At 38.3% G+C, this 23445-nt stretch overlaps 2 pseudogenes; one reads left to right on the top strand and one right to left on the bottom strand.

Annotated features, from left to right (window-relative positions):
* Positions 1-14436: 14436 nt before the first annotated feature.
* LOC134937787 (5S ribosomal RNA) lies at positions 14437-14554 on the bottom strand (annotated as a pseudogene).
* A 559-nt stretch (positions 14555-15113) lies between these two features.
* On the top strand, positions 15114-15232 carry LOC134936879 (5S ribosomal RNA; annotated as a pseudogene).
* Positions 15233-23445: the final 8213 nt, after the last annotated feature.

Below are 23445 nucleotides of genomic sequence, written 5' to 3'. Positions count from 1 at the left end.
TCCATAGCTGAGTGCTGCGACGAGGTGGGGGTTCATTGGCCTCGGACATTTTGTTACTTTGCTATGCGATCGAGTCCGGTGTATCGTTATGTGCATAGACCTCGCTTATCCCTATTGCCCCTGTGTATTTTAACTAGGGGATTGTGACGCTCCTTCAGCATTGGACCATAGCCTGCAAAACCTATGCCGTTGCTCACGCCATAGCTGAGTGCTGCTACGAGGTGGGGGTTCACGGGCCTCAGACATTTTGTAACTTTGCTATGCGATCGAATACCGTTTATTGTTATGTGCATAAACCTTGCTTATCCCTATCGCCCCTGTGTATTTTAACTAGGGGATTGTGACGCTCCTTCAGCATTGGACCATAGCCTGCAAAACCTATGCCATCGCTCGCTCCATAGCTGAGTGCTGCCACGAGGTGGGGGTTCACGGAAATTGGACATTTTGTCACTTTGCTATGCAATCGAGTCCGGTGTATCGTTATGTGCATAGACCTCGCTTATCTCTATCTCCCCTGTGTATTTTAGCTAGGGGATTGTGACGCTCCTTCAGCATTGGACCATAGCCTGCAAAACCTATACTGTTGCTCACTCCATAGCTGAGTGCTGCTACGAGGCGGGGGTTCACGGGCCTCAGACATTTTGTAACTTTGCTATGCGATCGAGTCCGGTTTAGTGTTATGTGCATAAACCTTGCTTATCCCTATCGCCCCTGTGTATTTTAACTAGGGGATTGTGATGCTACTTCAGCATTGGACCATAGCCTGCAAAACCTATGCCATCGCTCGCTCCATAGCTGAGTGCTTCCACGAGGTGGGGGTTCACGGAAATTGGACATTTTGTCACTTTGCTATGCAATCGAGTCCGGTGTATCGTTATGTGCATAGACCTCGCTTATCTCTATCTCCCCTGTGTATTTTAGCTAGGGGATTGTGACGCTCCTTCAGCATTGGACCATAGCCTACAAAACCTATGCCGTCGCTCTCGCCATAGCTGAGTGCTGCTATGAGGCGGGGGTTCATGGGCCTCAGACATTTTGTCACTTTGCTATGCGATCGAGTCCGGTTTATTGTTATGTGCATAGACCTCGCTTATCCCTATCGCCCCTGTGTATTTTAGCTAGGAAATTGTGAGGCTCCTTCAGCATTGGACTGTAGCCTGCAAAACCTATGCCGTTGCTTGCTCCATAGCTGAGTGCTGCCACAAGGTGGGGGTTCACGGAAATTGGACATTTTGTTACTTTGCTATGCAATCGAGTCCGGTGTATCGTTATGTGCATAGACCTCGCTTATCCCTATCGCCCTGTGTATTTTAGCTAGGAAATTGTGTGGCTCCTTCAGCATTGGACCGTAGCCTGCAAAACATATGCCGTCGCTTGCTCCATAGCTGAGTGCCTCATCGGCCTCGGAAATGTTGTCACTTTGCTATGCCCTCGAGTTCGGTGTATTGTTATGTGCATAGACCTCGCTTATCCCTATTGCCCCTGTGTATTTTAGCTAGGGGATTTTGACGCTTCTTGAGAATCAGCCAATAGCCTGCAAAACCTGTGCTGTTAATTGCTCTGTATTCGAGTGCCTCCATGGGGCAAGGAGTCACAGGCGGTAGCCATTTCAATTGAGTCTGTCTTGCTACAGAATTGTACATTATGTGTACCATACGGTGCATAGAACCTTAACAGTAGAAACGCTCCTGCAGCTTTGCCCTGCTTTATGTAAAACTAGTGTGCACACTTGTATTGAATGTGAAAATATACTACAGTACCATAGATATAAAAATAAAAAAATAATAACGTGTCTGGAAGAAACTAACATGCATTCGTACCTTAGGAATCGAACCCGGGACTCTAAGCATAGGAAGCGGAACACTTCACCACTCAGACACTTCGCCGCCGACAGATGAATAGGTCCATTGGTTTTGATTATGTCGTAATGGCTACAGGATTAGGATGCTAACATACAATATCCCTAACATCAAAAGGCAACAATGTGCATGTAACATGTCTGTTTGCGCCTGTGTACACTACTGGTTTTATGTTGATTTATCTGACTTGGACGCTCACATATTCCTAAAGTACTGTAAATGGACCATACTGTGGCTTTATCACGTTTGTTTGCATCTGTATATGCTGTACTTTTTGTGTCTGTACTGAATATACTGTTATATACTGTATGAAATAATGTAGCGTAATGAGACGCACTAGTAAAGTAGTTCTTACTATGTATTTCAGTATTGTATTTTACGGGAGACCACAGCAATGCGCAGTGGTGATTGTAATAAGTGACATCTGGTGGATGATTCAGGTATTACACTTAAAGGTAACGCCAAATGCTCTGTGCGCCTCCCTGCGAATAGGCGTGCCTACCTGTGCCCCGGTACACTGCGTATGCCCGATTGCGACTAACGCCTCAGCCAGTCAAGATAATGAAGGACCCATCTGTATTCTGTGTGTGACTGCAGCTGTATATGCACACAAATTGCTATCCTACAGTGTTATCATGAAAAATACTGAAACGTGGCATTTTGGATGAAGATAGAGCCGCAATTACACACAAAATATAAGAGTGCCGCATAACATTTTAATAAGCAGAGTCTGCTTGTGCATCCTGTTTGTATAGTGATGCAAATAAGATGCATTTATAGTTAAAAAAGGCGCCCATCATTAGCAGAGTTGCCAGGAACTTCATGGCTCACTCACGCCAGGCATTTAGCACTGCATAGCTTATTAAGGCTAGATGAATGAGGATACATCTGTAACCTCGCCTCCCATAGTCCAACTCTTGCCCTCCTCTAGTGCCTAATCCTAAACTCCCCTCCCATAGTTTAAACCTAATCTTCTTTATGGCCTAACCTTAACCCTCCTCTCCCACATTCTAAGCTTTTTCTCTCCTTCCACAAATACAGCAATTCTAACCCTTCTTCTCAGGCCTATTACATTACTTTGCTGAAAAAAATGTCAAATAAGACCCTTGGTGCTACAGAGGGGATCCGGTCTCTAGGTCGACAGTAAGTAATTTGACAATGTAAAGGTCGTTTACTATTGGTTGACAGTAAGTAGGTCGACAGGGTTTCTAGGTCAACAGGGTCTTTAGGTTGACATGTTCTAGGTTGACAGGTCAAAAGGTCGACATGAGTTTTTCAATTTTTTTATTTTTTTTAACTTTTTCATACTTAATGATCCACGCGGTCTACAATTGGGAGTAGTAACCTGTGCCAATCGCAGCGAGGCACCTTGCCCGAAGCATTGTGAGTGAAGTGAGCCATGCGAGGAGACACTGTGCACTAATTGGGGTTCACGGTCACTGTACGGAGATAACAACACCAAAAAACATTAAAAAAACTAATGTCGACCTTTTGACCTGTCGACCTAGCATTCCTGTCAACCTACTTGCTGTCGACCAATAGTGGTCGACCTAAACATTGTCGACCTACTTACCGCACCCCTACAGAGTCCAGCTGCAGCATGGTTTCAAGCGCTGTTTAGCATGACTGCAGTACGGATGTAAGAGAACACATCTGTAGTCAATCATCATTATTTAGCATATCACATACAGTATTAAAGTGTCTCTCCTTAGTGCCAACTTTATTAGTTGTCAACCTTGGATTCTTTGGTTGAGAAAGTCATTAGTAGACAACTTACAATAACAAATCAATACTTGTATCAGAAAAGATAACATAGCAATTTGTTACATAAATATGATAAATATGTCTGCTTAGTAATATAATGAGTTTGTAAGCCCCTCTAAGATCCAGATTGGAAACAATGACTGCTTCTTTGACTCATTCATTTAACTAATTTATGAGATATAAAAACGTATGATTTTGTTTAATGCATGATAATCAATACAAGGTCTGAGACAACTATCAAACTTTTATGCAAACATATCCTGCCCCAACCGATGAGGAAGATGGTTGGATGAACCCTCACTCAAGATTTTTTTTATTGATGAACTCAGACTTCAGTTTGGGTTTAGGAATGGGCAATGGATACATCTAACCTATGGGAGGTGTCTTGCCAGGGATAAGGTTAATGATAATGTCACACTGTCAATGATGAGAAAAAGTCTCAATGTCCTGTTTGCTAAAAACATCAACAAAGTATCTGTAAGGAGCAGGAAAAGTGCACTAATTACTTCAGGGTTTTACTTCAGGGTTTTAAAAGACTGTAGTGGAAATTAGCAGGATAGGAGGGGAAGCACTTTCTGTAAGCAAGAATGTTGATAATAGTACCTCCAGGAGAGAATTTATAGAGTAACCAGTTTATTTGTGGAATTGTGTCTTTGTTACCATGAAAGGCCTAATCCTAGGACATTAGATATTTAAAGCAATGACAAAAGAGGAGTCAATTTATTAATGCTTCTAAAACAGATAATTTGTAATATTGCCCATAGCAACCAATCAGATGCTGTCTATCATTTTCTAAAAGGCAATAGAGAAATGATAGACATCATCTGATTGGTTGATATGGGCAACATCACCAATTCTCTGTTTTAGAAGCTTTAGAAAATTATGCCCTAAAGTCTATGAATGGAGTTCTGCAACAAACAATTATAGATGAGAGGTTCTGTGACTGATAATACCTCCTGGTACTGTATCTAAGTATGTGTATATATAATTTCCTCCACACCACAAGTGTACAGGAAAGTATATATACCCTCCGGTGCCAGTATCTACCGTAAAGATGGAGATTTAATATTGGTGCGGTCTGCTGCTCCTATTTATAAGGATAATTGAATTCCTTATAATAAACAAAAAACACTAATTAAAGGAATAAAAAAATCCCTTGTAACAAAAGAGAAGCGCTGCCCGGACCAATTAAAGGAGACAATTGATAGAATTTTCCAAATATACTAAAACAGATTTATTATAACATAATGCTGCAGCATAAAATACACTCAATTAATACATGATACACATAATTCAATTCCTACCATTATTCAAAGAGTTCATATAAGACTGTTTAAAACCTTAAAAAAACTTCATAGGCTGATCCTTATTTGTACTGTTTGTTCACAATGTCCACTGGACTAGATGTGGAATGGCATGAGGCCGCTTTTCAAACACTCAATGTTTTCATAAGTCCCAAACTTATTACTGTTCTTATTGAAAATGTGTGCACACACTAGTTAGAAATAAGTGGGTAATTACCATGCATTCTCAGCCATTACGTCACCACCACCTCCGTTGTTTAGATCGATCCCATACTTTGACTCCCTCTGCTGGTGCTTATCCATTATTGCAGACTATCTGGAGTAGGTATTAACTGGGACTGTCTAGAGTATTCAGGCTCCCTCTGCTGGCGATTAGCTGTAATTGCAGACACAATGGAAGTTATGCAGTGGATGCAAGCTGGTAATAGCATCAAAGTTGTGGAGGTGATCGTCCCAGGCTCAGTCACCACAAAAATGCGTATCTCCACCTTCTAACACACTCAGCAGCTTCCTCAGTTCGAATGACTGTGCTCAGTGGGCTCCGATTATATAGCTACCACAATTTGTAATTCCCGCACCGATTTGCGCATGCGCACTCGATCGTGCATTCCAAACCTCGTTTTCAACAAAGACCTTATATAGACTGTGGCAGCCATTTTGTCAAACCACATCAAGCCTCTCTTTCATACAAGGAGATGATTAGATAATCATTATAAAGAATCCAAGCCTCGTTTTAAGTCCCGGTGGCCATCTTTGATCTCCATAGTGAACTTGTATTTTGTATTCCAAGCCTCATTTATGATCACTGCGGACATCTTTTAAAAAAAACTAATATAATTTAGATCCTCTTATTGGGCACACAAGCATATTATGCTATCCAGCATTAGTATTATCATTGAGCTAACTTTTATAGGTATATTGCTGACAATTAATACACATATTATAAATACACATATTATAAAGACATATTGTCAACACATATCTATAAATTTATATCCTTCATGTATATTCAATAATGTAGATATATATAACCACTAAATGATCATATATATAACTTACTAAACAAATATTAAAAATACAAATTAATAGACAATATTTGTATATATAATATATATAAAAAATATAATTTGAGGACACAAGAGCAATCTTTGTAGATACATCCCCATTACGTCCCCATACATACATATATATATATATATATATATAGTCTCCACCTCCATCTCTCGGTAGCACAAGGAATCATACATCACCCACTACCTATGTTATCATAATTATGCTTTAAAGATTATTTAACTCAACTGAGTCACTTAATCCCTGAGGGATCAGTGTTTTAAGATTGAATATCCAGAATGCTTCTTTTTTACACAGCCGTTTATATCTATCCCCCCATTTGTTAACAACGCCTGTTCAATTTCAGTAATCATTATATTTTCACTTTTACCTTCACCACATTCCAAAATGTGGCGATATAAATAGGTATTCCCCACCCTTTTATCTATCTGTCGCTTGTGTTCCATGAACCTAACGTGGAGCGCCTGAGTGGCGCGTCCCACGTATTGTGCTCCACATACACACTGCAAAACATAAACAACATAAGTGGATCTACAATTCATAAAACTTTTTATATTATACTTTTCCTCTGAAACTGATGAAGTGAATTGTACAGTTTTCTTTTTCGTGTGCTTACAGATTACACAGTTCGTTTTCCCACATTTATGAAAACCTATTGGTGGTTTAGGTAACCATGTGTTAATTTGTCCACCTTGAACTTTAGATGATATATATTTATCACATGATCCATTAAAGAAACTGGGTGCTAATACAGACTTCAGACTATCCAATTTTCTAAATATAACCTGTTCACTCAACTTAACATTAGAATTCAATGTTTCATCTAACTTAAAAATCGAAAAATTATTTCTAATTATCTTCTTAATCTCATATGCACTGGTATTAAACTTGGTTACAAACTTTGTTGTCCTATCTGTCATCTTTTCTTTATTTCTCTTTGAATTGATTCTGCTGGTATCCAATAAGGAATCCCTCTCTATATTTTCTACTCTCAAAGCCCGATCTATAACTGATTTTGGATAACCCTGTGTCATAAATGCCCCATATATTGATTTTTATCTGTTCACTAGCCACTTCATTGGTAGAACAATTATTTTAATACGAAGGAATTGGCCTTTAGGTATATTATCTTTCCACCATTGAAGATGGCTACTCTTATAATGTAGATACCTATTGTGGTCTACTTCCTTGACAAAAGTTTTTGTTACTATTCTATCATTTTCTATCTCCAGCGCTATATCCAGAAAAGTTACCTGTGTAGGGTGACAATACCCTGTGAATTTTAAATCAAATTGGTTATGATTCAAACTATTAATAAATGTCTCAGCTGATTCTGTGTTCCCCTCCCAAACAAAAAATAAATCATCAATGAAACAACCATAGAGGACCAGGATTGCCCTGAGATCGCCCCCCCAGATGTACCGCTCCTCAAATTGCCCCATAAAAAGATTGGCAAAACTCAGAGCAAACCTGGTCCCCATGAACGTCCCCTTAATTTGTAAAAAATACTATTTATCAATAACAAAATAATTATGTTTTAATATGAATCTAATCCACTCTATAATTAATCACCTAAGTTCTTTCTCTATATTGGTGTCCTTTAAAAGGTAAATTTCCGCTGCTTCAATCCCTAATTGGTGCTCAATTTTTGAATAAAGTGATTCTGCATCACATGTGATAAAACAATAATTTGACTGCCATTTAATAGTTTTAATAAGATTAAAAAAATGTGTAGTATCCTTTATATGTGATTTTAATTCTTTAACATACCCCTGTAAAAAATTGTCTATAAAGAAAGATAGATTACTTGTCAATGAGTCTATTCCCGCAATAATGGGTCTCCCCGGTGGATTTACTAGTGTTTTGTGCACTTTCGGTAGACAATAATATGTGGGGACCACAGGATTATCACAAAACAAAAAACACTGTGTTTCTCTGGATATAGCGTCCAGAGCAACTGCTTTATTCAACAGAATCTTTCATTCTTGTGAAATTGGGCGGTGGGATTGTGGGTCATTTTTGAATACAGAAGAGCATCACCCAACTGTTTATTTGCCTCTGTTAAATAGATCACTATATCCATCACCACAATCCCACCGCCCTTATCAACCTGTTTTACAGTCAAGGAAGGATCACCCCTAAATACTTTTAAAGCAGCTCTTTCCTGTAAACTCAAGTTATCCTTCAAAGGTGTCTTGTCAGTTTTACCACACATCACTCTGAATTGCTCTAATGTTGATTTATAGAAGCTCTCAATATAAGGACCTCTATATGCTAAAGGATAGAATTCAGACTTATTCTTAAACCTTGTACTTTCACTTACATCTCTTGTTACATCAAAACATTTTGTACAATCCTCCCTTTCCAAATTGTTCATTGACTCCATAGCCAATGATTCCAACATATTTAACATAACCCTATCATCTTGATCTATTTTAATGGGAATACCCTAATTATCTTTTTTCTTCATATTTTTTAGCACAAAAAAATTGCTTCCTACTCAAGGTCCTAGTGTACCTATTAAGGTCAATGAACAATTTTAATAGGTTAGGTTTTTGGGCTGGGGCAAAATGTAATCCTTTCTCAAGTAATCATAATTAGTCATTATTCAACTTTTTTGATGATAAATTAAAAACCCCTTTCCCTTTCACTTTAATTTCATGCTTTTTGTTTGACTTGGTCTTTCCCCCTCTCTTTCCTCTGGCTCTTGTTCTCTTTGTCTTTTTATTGACCAACCTGTTCCTTGGTATTTTCTTTGGGGGCAATTTTGGAATCTGTGGCTGTCCTCCAAAAAATTATTGCTACCATAATTATTCAGTGACCGTCTATTACCGTCTCCAATATCTATCCACTCATCCCTTCCTGATTCTCTTCTATTCCACCTGGGGTTCAGGGCTGGAGATCTCATACTATTTGGCTGTGATAAGGTCTCATATCTATTCTTTAGAGTAATGGGTTAATATTTCTCCTCATAAAAAATTCTATACCTCCTTGATTCTCTATATTCCACCGGTGTCCTTGGTCCTTTATAATTTCGGGACCTATATTGGTAATTTTGTACTTCCATTCGCATACCTCCTGTTTCCTTATGAGACAAATTATAATTAGGTGCATTTTCCCTTCTCCTATTATATGTATGTACCTCTACGTTTTGATAATCCAATTTGTCTCAATTAATTTTCTTATTTTTCCTGAAGACCAAGGATTTCTCGAAATCTTCCACCTTACAATTCACTTTATGATCTCTTTCACTTTAATCCTTATCACCAGAAAAAAGATTTTTATATCGCTTGGGTTTTTTCAATTTCCTTTTGTATTCCATTAACCTTATCCTCCCTATATCTGACAAGCAGCTTCATAAGATTTTTGGAACAGTTGTCTAATACCGTGTTCCATTCTTCTGAAAACAGCTTATCTTCTTTAAAGGTGGAAGTTTTGAGAATCCTTAGCCCTCTGGGAATCAATCCTTGGGCCAGGTATTTCTGTAATGATACCTGGTCCCACCAATGCCTCGTTTCTTCTAAACTAAAATTTTCCAATTTGTTAAATAGACCATGCATATCTTCCAAATTCTCATCTCTTTCCATTAATTGCATTTCGTCTGATCCTTTTAAATACAAATTACGTCTTTCCAATCGTTCAGCTATACATTTAAGAGCTGCCATAATGTACATTTCCTTGTGTCACCTGCTACCTGAGATGCAATTACCTACGACAATTCACCACAAATCACAGTATGTGTATATATAATTGCCTCCACACCACAAGTGTACAGGCAAGTGTATATACCCTCCGGCGCCAGTATCTACTGTAAAGATGGAGATTTAATAATGGTTGCAGTCTGCTGCTCCTATTTATAAGGATAATTGCATTCCTTATAATAAACAAAAAAACACTAATTACAGGGATAAAAAAACTCCCTTATAACAAAAGATAAGCACTACCTGCACCAATTAAAGGAGACAACTGATAGAATTTGCCAAATATGCTAAAAAATATTTATTATCACATAATGCTTCAGCCTAAATTACACTTTGATAAATGGTATTATTTACAAATTAAGGGGACGGCCATGGGGACCAGGTTTGCTCCAAATATCGACAACCGTTTTATGGAGCAGTTTGAGGAGCGGTACATCTGGGGGGGCTATCTCGGGGCGAGCCTGGTCATCTATGGTCATTTCATTGATGATTTATTTTTTGTTTGGGAGGGGAGCACAGAATCAGATGAAACATTTATTAATAGTTTGAATCATAACCAATTTGGTTTAAAATTCACAGGGTATTGTCACCCTACACAGGTAACTTTTCTGGATATAGCGCTGGAGATAGAAAATAATAGAATAGTAACAAAAACTTTTGTCAAGGAAGTAGACCAAAATAGGTATCTACATTATAAGAGTAGCCATCTACAACGGTGGAAAGATAATATACCTAAAGGCCAATTTCTTCGTATAAAAATAATTGTTCCACCAATGAAGTGGCTAGTGAACAGATAAAATCAATATATGGGGCATTTATGACACGGGTTATCCAAAATCAGTTTTAGATCGGGCTTTGAGAGAAGTAGAAAATATAGAGAGGGATTCCCTATTGGATACCAGCAGAATCAATTCAAAGAGAAATAAAGAAAATATGACAGATAGGACAACAATGTTTGTAACCAAGTTTAATACCAGTGCATATGAGATTAAGAAGATAATTAGAAATATTTTTTCGATGTTTAAGTTAGATGAAACATTGAATTCTAATGTTAAGTTGAGTGAACAGGTTATATTTAGAAAATTGGAGTCTGAAGTCTGTATTAGCACCCAGTTTCTTCAATGGATCATGTGATAAATATATATCATCTAAAGTTCAAGGTGGACAAATTAACACATGGTTACCTAAACCACCAATAGGTTTTCATAAATGTGGGAAAATGAACTGTGTAACGTGTAAGCACACGAAAAAGAAAACTGTACAATTCACTTCAACAGTTTCAGAGGAAAAGTATAATATAAAAAGTTTTATGAATTGTAGATCCATTTATGTTGTTTATGTTTTGCAGTGTGTATGTGGAGCACAATACGTGGGACGCACCACTCAGGTGCTCCACGTTAGGTTCATGGAACACAAGTGACAGATAGATAAAAGGATGGGGAATACCTATTATATCGCCACATTTTGGAATGTGGTGAAGGTAAAAGTGAAAATATAACTATTACTGCAATTGAACAGGTGTCGGTAAAAATGGGGGGATAGGTATAGACGGCTGTGTAAAAAAGAAGCATTCTGGATATTCAATATTAAAACACTGATCCCTCAGGGATTAAATTACTCAGTTGAGTTAAATAATCTTTAAAGCATAATTATAATAGCATAGGGAGTGGGTGATGTATGATTCCTTGTGCTACCGAGAGATGGAGGTGGATTCTATATATATATATATATATATATATATATATATATACGGGGACATAATGGGGATGTATCTACAAAGATTGCTCTTGTGTCCTCATATGATATATTTTATATATATTATATATAAAAATGTTGTCAATTAATTAGTATTTTTAATATATTTTTTTTATAAGTTATATGTATGATCATTTAGTGGTTATATATATTTACATTATTGTATATACATGAAGGATTTAATTTTATAGATATGTGTTGGCAATATGTCTTTATAATATGTGTATTTATAATATGTGTATTAATTGTCAGGAATATACCTATACAAGTTATCTTAACGATAATACTAATAATGGATTGTATAATATGCTTCTTTGCCCAATAAAAGGATCTAAATTATATTAGTTTTTTTAAAAAAAGATGTCCGCAGTGATCATAAATGAGGCTTGGAATACAAAATACATGTTCACTATGGAGATCAAAGATGGCCACCGTGACTCAAAACGAGGCTTGGATTCTTTATAATGATTATCTAATCATCTCCTTGTATGAAAGAGAGGCTTGATGTGGTTTGACAAAATGGCCGCCACAGTCTATATAAGGTCTGTGTTGAAAACGAGGTTTGGAACGCACGATCGAGTGTGTATGCGCAAATCGGCGTGGGAATAACAAATTGTGGTAGCTATATAAACGGAGCCCAATGAGCACAGTCATTTGAACTGAGGAAGCCGCTGAGTGTGTTAGAAGGTGGAGAAATGCATTTTCGTGGTGACTGAACCTGGGACGATCACCTCCACAACTTTGATGCTAATACCAGCTTGCATCCACTGCATAACTTCCATTGTGTCTGTAATTATGGCTATTAGCCAGCAGAGGGAGCCTGAATACTCTAGACAGTCCCTGTTAATACCTACTTCAGATAGTCTGCAATAACGGATAAACACCAGCAAAGGGAGTCAAAGTATGGGATCGATCTAAACAACGTATATATTTGGAGGTGACGAAATGGCTGTGAATGCATGGTAATTACCCACTTAATTCTAACAAGAGTGTGCACACATTTTCAATAAGAACAGTAATAAGTTTGGGACTTATGAACACATTGAGTGTTTGAAAAGAGGCCTCATGCCATTCCACATCGAGTCCAGTGGACATTGTGAACAAACAGTACAAATAAGGATCAGCCTCTGAAGTTTTTTAAGGTTTTAGATAGTCTTAATTTGACTCTTTGAATTGAATTATGTGTATCATGTATTAATTGAGTGTTTTTTATGCTGCAACATTATGTGATAATAAATCCTTTTTAGTATATTTGGAAAATTCTATCAATTGTCTCCTTTAATTGGTGCGGGCAGCACTTCTCTTTTGTTACATGGGAGTTTTTTATCCCTGTAATTAGTAGTTCTTTGGTACTGTATCTAACTACCATTGACAGCTAGAATATGAATAGTACTGGGTAATGAATCAAGTGGAAAAGTCAGTTCTTTAACCTGAGCTGAGGTGACAAATTTGCCAGTGGTTCTAGAATCAACTAGAGCTTGCATATATGTGCAAGCGTGCATAGAGTCTCAAAGATAGTACAATCTTGTTCAGATGGACAATTATACCCAATCTGGTTTCTCATGTACCAGTAAGACTTGGGAGATTCCCATATTCTAGGAGCATGTTTATACAAGTTGACTGGGTTCTGTGCAATATAATCAAACACTTTCTTGGAGGTGCCTTTTCTTATTATCTGGGTTTAGTCAGAAATAAATGAATTTGCATGGGCTACTCATTACTTTGTGAGTCTGGGACAGAAGGTCTTTTGTGACTGTACCGATCAGTCTTCCTCTTTTCAAGTATGCAATCACAGCTATGGAGATCAACTCTTATGCACAAAGCAATCAAATTGTTGAGCTTGGATGGAAATTCCCAAGTGGACAATAGATAGGGTATGCAGGATATGCAGCATGTGTAGTGGTTACAATTAGCATTAGCACCCTTACCAGCAGTTGGCCTGCACACTGCAGTCCATTTTTTAACACATCTGTTAATCTGCAGATATCTAACCTGTGCAATGCTTTTACCTAACTCTGATACTTATATCATGATATAAGTATTTAAACCTGTGCATGTCAGTTTATCTGGTTTCTTAGTAGCACTATTGCATAAACAGAGGCATCCTGCCTATATAGATACTCTCTAAATCATTACTTGTGAGGTGTTAAACACCTGAGAGAACTCACCTCTAACCAAGAGAGACGACTCGGCACAAGAGAGATAATTTTAATGAATTTGTAAAAACAAAATTGGACAATAAACTAGACATATATCAATATTGTCGTGTCCAAAATGGTGGTGCACCCAGAGTCAGGAAACTATATATAAGAAATGTACTCGAGAAAAGAAGACTTTTGTGTGGGCGCACTTTTAAATATCGGTAAATGCCATGCGTATATAAATTAAAACATAACTTTTATTGATTGCTACTAAACTATAAATTTACTCAATTTTCCCAACTGGAGGAGTGTAAGAAAATAAAGGAAATAAAGAGTACAAATGAAATTAATTTTAGGTCCTATAACTGTGAACAGTCTGATTGGATACCAATTAAATAGGCTCCCATGCACTGTGCTCCCAGGTCACGAGAATGCCCCAGGTCAAGGGGTTTAGCCCATTCTCAGAATGACACTAGAGTGATAAACCTTAGAGTAAACTGAAGATAAGGAGTGGAGAAGAGAATAAAATAAAATAATACTAAAATATTGAATGTTCTGGTCAATCTACCCTATATTGGGGATTGGGGGTAAACAGCCATATATCTGGGCTGTACCCTGCCACCCTGACCAGTACAGAGAACTGTATTGATGAAGCCACAGGTGGCTAAAGCGAAGCAACGTCCCTCACCTGGGTTAAGGCAGCACCATATTTTGGATGGAAATATTGTGAGTCACTCTGATGCGATTCCCCTGTTTAAAGTCGCACACTTGAGAGAAGAAAAAAAAAAGAAGAAAAAGGGTGCTTCTGCTGTTGGTGTTGAAATTCCTCTAGTCCTGATAGATCCTACAGCACCAGGTATTCCCACGAAGTCAACCCTCCAGGTACTGACCAAGCCCAAACCGCTTGGCTTCCAAGGTCAGATGAGATCGGGCATATTAGGTATGGTATGGTAGTAGGGTCCCAGGACTAATTGAGGCACCAATGAGAGAGCACTGAATAAAGATATTTTAGGATAGTCCCATATGAAGGAGATATGAAAAAAAATACAGATAGGTAAATCTGCTGTCTGTGTTAGGCAGGAAACACACCTGGATCTCAGATGAGAGTTCACAGAATAAGTGTAGTCACATAAATGAGATTATATTGAGAATAGGTATGCGCTTGGGGTTATGACATAATAAACAGAGTGAATATCTTCAGACTGGGGTTAGAATAATGCAGTGTGGGTGCACGATGACTTCCTTGCACACTGCACAATTAGCACTGCACAGCACTGGGGGTCAACACCAGTATCGGATCTTGCCACAGCGGCGGCACCCCGGGCAAAAATCCTACATGCCTGTAGCAAGATCTGCTACTGACTAAGGACCCAGGACTATGCCTCATATCTCCTTGTCTTTACCTAATGCTTGCAGCAGATTCATCTTTTTTCTCTTCCTTTTTTTGTGTATCTGATTTTTCCTGTCTTCCTTGCTAGGTGAACATTCATCAGTGATACCAGAGTAAGAAGCGTAATTTTCTACTATCATACCACACTGTAAACACCTGACCCCATCTGATCTTTAAAGCTAAGTAGTGTTGGGCTCGGTCAGTACTTGGATGGGAGACCTCCTGGGAAGACCAAGTTTAGTAGAAACTAGAGTGGTCGGTATACTCTGTGCCTGACTTTGACAGCAGATTCACCACTTGGTTTCTCTTCTCAATTATTTTCTGATCAACTCATTTAGCTTGATCATATTATTTATCTATTGCAATTATTAAGTATTTCATGACACTTCATTGTGCAATTATCGATTGAGATAATCTGCAGATAACTTCATATAGCAAGTTCAGCAATTCACAATCTGTGACACGAAACTGCCTACCAATATTTATTTTGGAATATATCCATGAGTCTTTTCATAACTGACCTAGATTTGGTCATTACCACTAATATGTGTTGTTTGTTTTGCTTGATACACCTAACAAATCTTTTTAATGAATACCTAATAAAATATTTTCTTGTTTTAATTCTACAATCACTTCAGCTTTTTTCTGATTAACTTATAGAGTGTGCAAAAACAAGTGTCTTCTTTTTCTCTCCATTCTGATATACAGAATATATGCTGCGGCAGAAGTTGATTTCCTTTCAAATAATATCAGGAACATGATAATTAAAGAAAGTTGTCAATTAATATGGGATCAAATCCCAACCATAGAGTGAAGCAAAGGTTAGGGTGTATCCAGATAAAAATTAAATGATATAAGCCACCTTGGTTCTGTCTGAAGGGAAATGCTCAGGTACAGTTATAGCACAAAAACCTGATAATCTCATTTGCATCTCTCCCACAAACTCATGCCCCCTGTCCTGTGCCCTCTGGAATGCCAGCTCTGTTTAAACCAAACTGGTCCCTACCCATGACCTATTCATCTTCAACTCCCAGCATCTCCTAGCCAATACTGAAACCTGACTAACCCCCTCTGACATCACCTCTCATGCTGCTCTATCTGCTGTGGGCCTCACATACTCAGAACCCCCTGACCCAGGAGTCACCGAGAGGTGGTGTTGTGGGTGTCCTATATCCTATAGCTACTTCTACCAACTCATAACACCAGAACCATCCAGTACATTCTCTACATTTGAGTTCCTTGTTATTTGCCTCTTCCAACCTGTTCATCTTCGAGTGGCTGTCATTTACTGTCCCCTTGGCATTCCCTCCAAAGTCCTCAACAACTTTGCTTCCTTGCTTCCTCACTTCCTCTCTTCTGACATTCAACATTCAAATCAATATCCCCACAAAATCCCCTGCCTCTAAAATCCTTAATCTCACATCTTCACTTGGTCTCTCCCAGTGGACCTCCTCACCCTCCCATGTGAATGGGAGCTTACTTGATCTGGTATTTACTCACCAGGCTAGTCCCCACTTGGCTGGGGGTGTGGATTATTAGATCTATATTTAAAAGGTCAACCACTAATTGTAGATATGCATTAGGTCAACAGGGTCAAAACGTCGACATAGAATAGGTAGACAGAAGAAAAGGTCAACAGGGTCTAAATGTTGACATGGTCAAAATGTCAACATGGTTATTGTTGAAACAAAAAAGGCAGACACAATTTTTTTTGAAGGGGGTTTGTCACTTTTCTGCCACAAATAAGCCCCATTAGTGTACCACGTCCCCTCGTATAGCTTGCTTCATTCTACATACTTTGAGCAACGTGCCTCACTTTGCTACAGCGGCAGACGGCACAGGTTACTATTGCCAATTGTAGTCTACATGAATGGTCGTGTCAACCTTTTGATCATGTTGACCTTTTAAACTGTCTACATTTTACATGTTGACCTTTTGTCCCTGTTGACCTAATGCATGTCTACCATTAGTGGTCGACCTATTAGTTATAGACCTTTTTAGTGTAGATCTATAGACCAGATACCCTTGGCTATCCCCATTGCTGCCACAGTGACCTGCACTAATGCCTCTGCTGGACTGGCTGCCATGATTAGAGCTCATCTCAGTTTAGCAGCAGTTAGAGGCATTGCTGTTTCCCGGTCTCCTCCCACCTCATAGCTGTAACACTGGAAACAGCAATAACACCATTCTCTCCACATGTCCCTGCACCCATAACATCCAGCACGCCTATGTCAAGTGCCACTGCCTTTACAAGCTCCACTTATCACCCTAATCATACAAACCGATGTGTTTTATACAATGACGGTTCAGGTCAGCACCACTCCCTTAGCTCCTACTCTATAGTGTGAACACTGTGAGTTTATATAACTCCATCTCCATGCTGTACTGGTTGGGCCACGGGGTAGGTTAAGCGTTTTGTCCAAGTGCATATGGAGAAGTTTTTACTGCGACTGGTGTCCAGTGGCTTAACCAAAATACTGTATGACATCTTATTCCAGCATTCCCTATTTCACAGGGTTCCCACTTGCAACGTTGTAAGAGGATGACAGTGAGGCCCCTGGCCAGGATCCAGACTATGAGTTACACATGGTGAACTGGCTGCTAGATGACATTTGTAGGACAGTGTGCACAGGACAGGGTGCACAGGACAGGGTGACACAAGAGAACAGACTCTCTCCATGGCTGTTTTTAGGGCCAGTATGGGTGGTGGGATTGCTGTCCCTCACATGTGGTGGTAAAGTATCTGACTGCATTTGTGTGTGTAATACATGGATGTCCTCTATCAGGTGTCTAATAGTCACAGAGAATACCACCTGCTCTATGTTACCAGCTACTATGCCCCTGCCCTGTTGGAAGAAAATATTTTTGAACTTTTTTGTAGGTAAGTGGGCATGACCACACCTCCCAATGGGGCCACATGCCCCAATAACTGGGTCTCTCCTCCTTTGTTCTGTTTTTTTTGTGTGTCTATCCTCCATCTGTCACTCTCTCTTTCTTCCCTCTGTCACTCTCTGCTCTTTTTCTTTTTCCTATATCTCTTTCTTCTGCCTGTCTTTCTCTTCCTTCTGTCTGTCACTTCCCTTTGAGTGCATCTTCCCACTGTCTTCTCACAACCTTTCTGTCACTTCCCTCTTTTGTTATTTTTCTCCCATTTGTCTGTATCTGCAAGTATTATGTTTCTGTTGGATGAAGAAAGAGAATACTGGTGCTATGTGTTTCTCCAATATTAATAAACAACCGTGGATTAATTTTAAAAAGACATGTAATTTATTAACTAAACAACACGTGTAACATATAAAAAAAAAATATATATATGATCCAATAAAAACATAGAATTAGGGCATGAATGGAGCTGAGAATGAAACTGCAATAGCTGCTAGTAAGTGTCCACAAAGGATCCCGGACTGAAACAATGTATGAAATTCCCTGGGGAAAATTATGTTATGTACAGCTGGTGTTACCCATGATGACGGAGACTTCCAGAGGCTTGGAAATTGACAGCAAGCAAGCTGTGATGACTGTGTGAAAGCTGGGTCTCTCCAATCAGTGGTGTAATGGTGTAGTCCCACAGAGAAAGCTCCAAAGGCAAGGATTAAAAGTACATATCTGGATCCTTTAGGGAGCAGGACACATGTGCTGATGGCAGCTTGACACTTAACGTGTTTCCCTATGCTCGGTCACCTAGCTTTATCAGAAGTAGTCACCTACTTCCCTAGGCACGGTCACCTACTTCTGATGAAGCTAGGTGACCGAGCCTAGGGAAACACGTTAAGTGTCAAGCTGCCATCACCACATGAGTCCTGCATAGGGCTGGTGAGAGTTTCAGTAATGTTACCGAAGGTGGCGTCTAATGATGCACAAAGCATGACTGCAGCATTTGTAGACTGTGTAAGTGTGCTTCTCAGTCCTTGCATAATCAGACATATGGATGTACACCAGTGAAGGGCATTCCCTTGAATTTGTAACTTACTTTACATCCAAAATTTCCATACTTCAAGACATTACATTCAACCAGAGCATCAGCAACCAGCCACCTCCTTTCTACTACCACCCATCCCCATACCTCTCACCAACTCTGACATCTTTCTCCCGTGTATCTATTGAGGAATTCATGGCTTTCATCCATTCCTCCCCCCTTCACCTCAGCACATGGCTCTAACCCTCCCAGCTCCTCAGCTACCTCTCTCCTTCTGCCTATATCCATCTCTGTAACCTTCTCTATCTCTCCATCTCATCAGGCATTGTCCCCTCTTTCTTCAAGCATGCACTCAACTCCCATATTCTTAAAATATCTACCCTTGATCCAAACACCCTCTCCAACTACTGACCCATCTCACTCCTTCCTTTTTCCTCCAAACTCCTTGAGCAGATTGTCTCCAACCATCTTACCTTTCCCATTCCAGTGTTGCTTCTGTTCAATCTACTATACTAAAACTGCCCTCACGAAAGTCTGTAATGTCCTCCTTGCTGTTTATTCCAAGGGTCACTACTCTCTGCTCATTATCCTTGACATATCTGCTGCTTTTGACACTGAGGACCACCCTCTCCTTCTGCAAATATTTCACTCCTCTCATGACTCCACCCCCTCCACTTCCACTAACAGTAGGTGTCCCCCAATGTTCTGTTCCTGGTTCTCTCCTTTTCTTTCTCTATATATCCTCTTTAGGTGAGCTCATTAGCTCTTTTGACTTAAAATATCATCTAAATACTGATGATACTCAAATCCAACTTTATTCCCCTGACCTCTCTCTAGCTATTGTCACTCAAATCTCCAACTGTTTCTTTGCTATCTCTTCTTTGATGTCCCATTGTTTTCTTAATCCTAACATGTCTAATACTGAGTCAATCATCTTTCCACCCTACCACACAACCTCAACACCCACAATTTCATTATCTATTCATGGCAAATCTCCTCTAGCCTACAAATGTACTGTCTTGGAGTAATCATTGACTATTCCCTCTCCTTATCCACTCACTATTAATATCCAACCTGGACTACTGTAATCTCCTCCTATGTGGATTCACTGACAAATGCCTTGCTCCACTCCAATCTATCCTCAACCCTGCAGCCCTGCTTATCTTCCTCAACAAATGAACAATGTCCACCTCCTCTGTCTCACAAGCCCTTCACTAGCTCCCATTCCTTTACAGAACCCAATTTAAGATTCTCACACTCACTTACAAAGCAGTCACCCACCCCACATGCACACCACCTCTCCTGCCACTGATTACATCCTCCCATTACTACGTCCAAAATTTTTCATGTGCTGCTCCCTACCTCTGGAATTATCTACCTCTCCCTGTGTTGTTGAGTAGACAAGGATACGACAATCTCCACCTCTCTACAAACTTAAAATGGTCTCTCAAGTCCCACTTCTTCACTAAACCCAGCTAGCTCTCATCCTTTCCCTCTTTCCCATGCTCTTTGTCCAACCCATCTGTGTCACCTCTGTCTATGTTCCCCTCCCCTTTAGAATGTAAACTCTCATGAGAGAACCCTCTCCTTCATGTGCCTTTCCTCTTCTTACTTAAACCATCTTCTATTAAATACTCCCTTAAATGGCAACAAATCTTTTGTTTTTTTGTCACCCTAATACTTATTTCAGTGTCACATAGAAACATAGAAACATAGAATTTGATGGCAGATAAGATCCACTTGGCACATCTAGTCTGCCCATTTTTCATCCTTTAGGTAATCTCAACCTTTTTGAACCTTAATTCTTTGTTTATTCTTTGTAAGGAAATTCATATGCCTATCCAAAGCATGTTTAAATTTCTCTACAGTCTTAGCCTCTACCACCTCTGATGGGATGCTATTCCACTTATCCACTACCCTTTCTGTAAAGTAATGTTTCCTTAAATTTCCCCTGAACCTGCCTCCCTCCAGTTTCAGTGTATGTCCTCAAGTTCTAGTACTTATCTTCCCTGAACTTTGTTAAAACCTTTGGTATATTTGAAAGTTTCTATCATGTCCCCCATTTCCCTTTTCTGCTCCAAACTATACATGTTAAGATCTTTTAGCCTTTCCGGGTAAGTTTTGTGATGTAGGCCATGCACCATTTTAGTTTCCCTTATTTGTACACTCTCTAATGTATTTATATCCTTCTCGAGATATGGTCTCCAGAACTGGACACAGTATTCCAGATGAGGCTTTACCAATGACTTATACAGTGGCATTATCACTTCTTTTTACCTGCTACTGATTCCTCTCCCTATGCAACCAAGCATCTGACTTGCCTTTCTCATTGCTTTGTTGCATTGCTTTCCTGCCTTTAATTCACTTGAAATAGTGACTCCTAAATCCCTTTCCTCCTCAGTAGTTTCCATTATAGTACCCTTGATACTATATTTAGCCTATATTTAGTGTCATCTCCTGATGCAGCTGTGTGTATACAGTATACCCTGTACTTGTCCTATATTGTCTTGAACTGTAAGTGTTTTGTTTTCTTTTGCTTATTTTTGTACAAACTCTGGAACTGGGTGCTGTGGTTTCCTTATGGCAATATATAAATTAAGGATAATAATTGTATTAATTCCATAAATGCAGACCTGTAAATAAAAGTATTACAGAACCACTAGCATTCTAAGTTAAGTATATCCTATGGCCAAAGGCAGGACACATGCAGTATGAGCTATGGACTCAGTACTCTATATTGAATATATTAAACAACAATTTATTAATATTTTTCAATAATTTATTTTTCAAATTACAATTTCTTAGCAACATTTCCTGAAGATGTTTTGTTCCATCTTGATTTACACCATGGACTTGTTATAATCACTTAGGAAATTGACACTGGACTCTACAGAGTAAAAATGTCTACAGGGCTTAATCTATCAGTTTATAAAATGATTTGTACAGTAGCAGCCTTTTTAATGTCAACATACAGTACCATGCATGACTTTTAAAAAGAGGCATTTTAAAATATCTGGTTTGTTTAAAATTATGAGGAGCAAACATATAAGTAGAGTTTATTTATTTCCTTTGTTAAAACATTATATCCTTCATCAGCCTAAACCATTTAAGACAGGACCATTTTATGGAGTAAAAACCATATTGGTAATTTCCATATTGTACTGCACATCATTCCATATATACAGTTGACATACAATTGATATTAGTCATTGGTACACACAACTTCGTTTAGGTTTAGGTTGAGCTCTGTATCACCCCAATCTAGTCATATTATTAGATTTAACAAATTTGTTTTCTTTTTTTTTTTCAAATACTGTATAGTAATTTTAATTTTCTCTTTTTAATATTTTGTTATATTTAACTTTGTAGTCTAATTTGTTTCTAGAAAAAATAATTAAAAAAAATTAATCTACGAGCAAAATATATTTTTTTAATCTAATTGCAAAACCTTGAAACTTGTATAATTGTAAATTTGTTCAAATGTTAATGTTCAAGTAATTTTTTTCTGTTAATAATTGCATATTTTATTGTATTTGCAGCAGTATGCTGCCTTACATTTATTTGGGAGAACATTTCCAAAATTGTTCAAAAAATATTTCCATTGGCAGTGACTTTCATGAGTGAAATATAAAGTAAAATGTAGTTAATACATTAATAAAATGTAAATAACATAAACCTGACCGCAATAAAAGTTATTATGGTTAACCACAAATAAAGTTCACGTTTCTGGTAGGGTTACAGTGTTTGGAGTTTGCTTCTGGTTTACTTAGTGTTAAACAATTATGACAGCCGTGGTCTGCCATACATTTTTAAAATATCTTCAAGATCTCAGTTTTTAGAGGTACCAATCAGGAGTGGAGCATCAAATAATTTCAACGGTATTACATGTATAGTGGAAAAGTTTATTTACTATCATTAATAAGTTGATAAATTGGGACATAAACTAACGGTGTCAACATAAGGATGTTGTTGACAAAACAAGGATAATACCATCTGGGAAACTTCCAACAGGCCTATAGTAAACATTAGAGGAGATGAAGGGATTTCAAGCAATAATTTTGGTCACTCCCTTTGCGCTATAATATCTCCCTTGTTCTGCACAATTTTAGGTTATGGGGTAGACTGGTAGATCGAAAAAATATCATCAATTTCACGCAAATTAAGGTACTTCAGAAAATGTACAACAAAGTCTTCAAAGTTGCCTAGTCACAGTGATCCCAGATCTCAGTCCATCTCAGTCCATTGAAAAGCTACAGAATTGCCTACAGTAAGTAAATTTGAGAACAGAAAGACACCTAACAATTTAATGGACTTTGAACATTTTTGCAGTATAGTATACTATTGCTAAATTAATAGAGACCTGTTTTTGAAAGTCTCACTGCTTTCTAAATTGTGTACATTAACATTTATGCAATTGTAGTTTCTATTTTCACTTATTTCATTTCCTATTTTATGATGTTTTTTATTATTTTGTTGGGTCACATTAAGAAGGTGATAACTTATCTTTAATATTTGATGTTGATTTCAGGCTTTATATAATAAAT

The sequence above is a fragment of the Pseudophryne corroboree genome, chromosome 6, assembly GCF_028390025.1.
Source record: "Pseudophryne corroboree isolate aPseCor3 chromosome 6, aPseCor3.hap2, whole genome shotgun sequence".
Classification (NCBI taxonomy): Eukaryota; Metazoa; Chordata; class Amphibia; order Anura; family Myobatrachidae; genus Pseudophryne; species Pseudophryne corroboree.
This window is presented reverse-complemented; position numbering and strand designations above follow the sequence as displayed.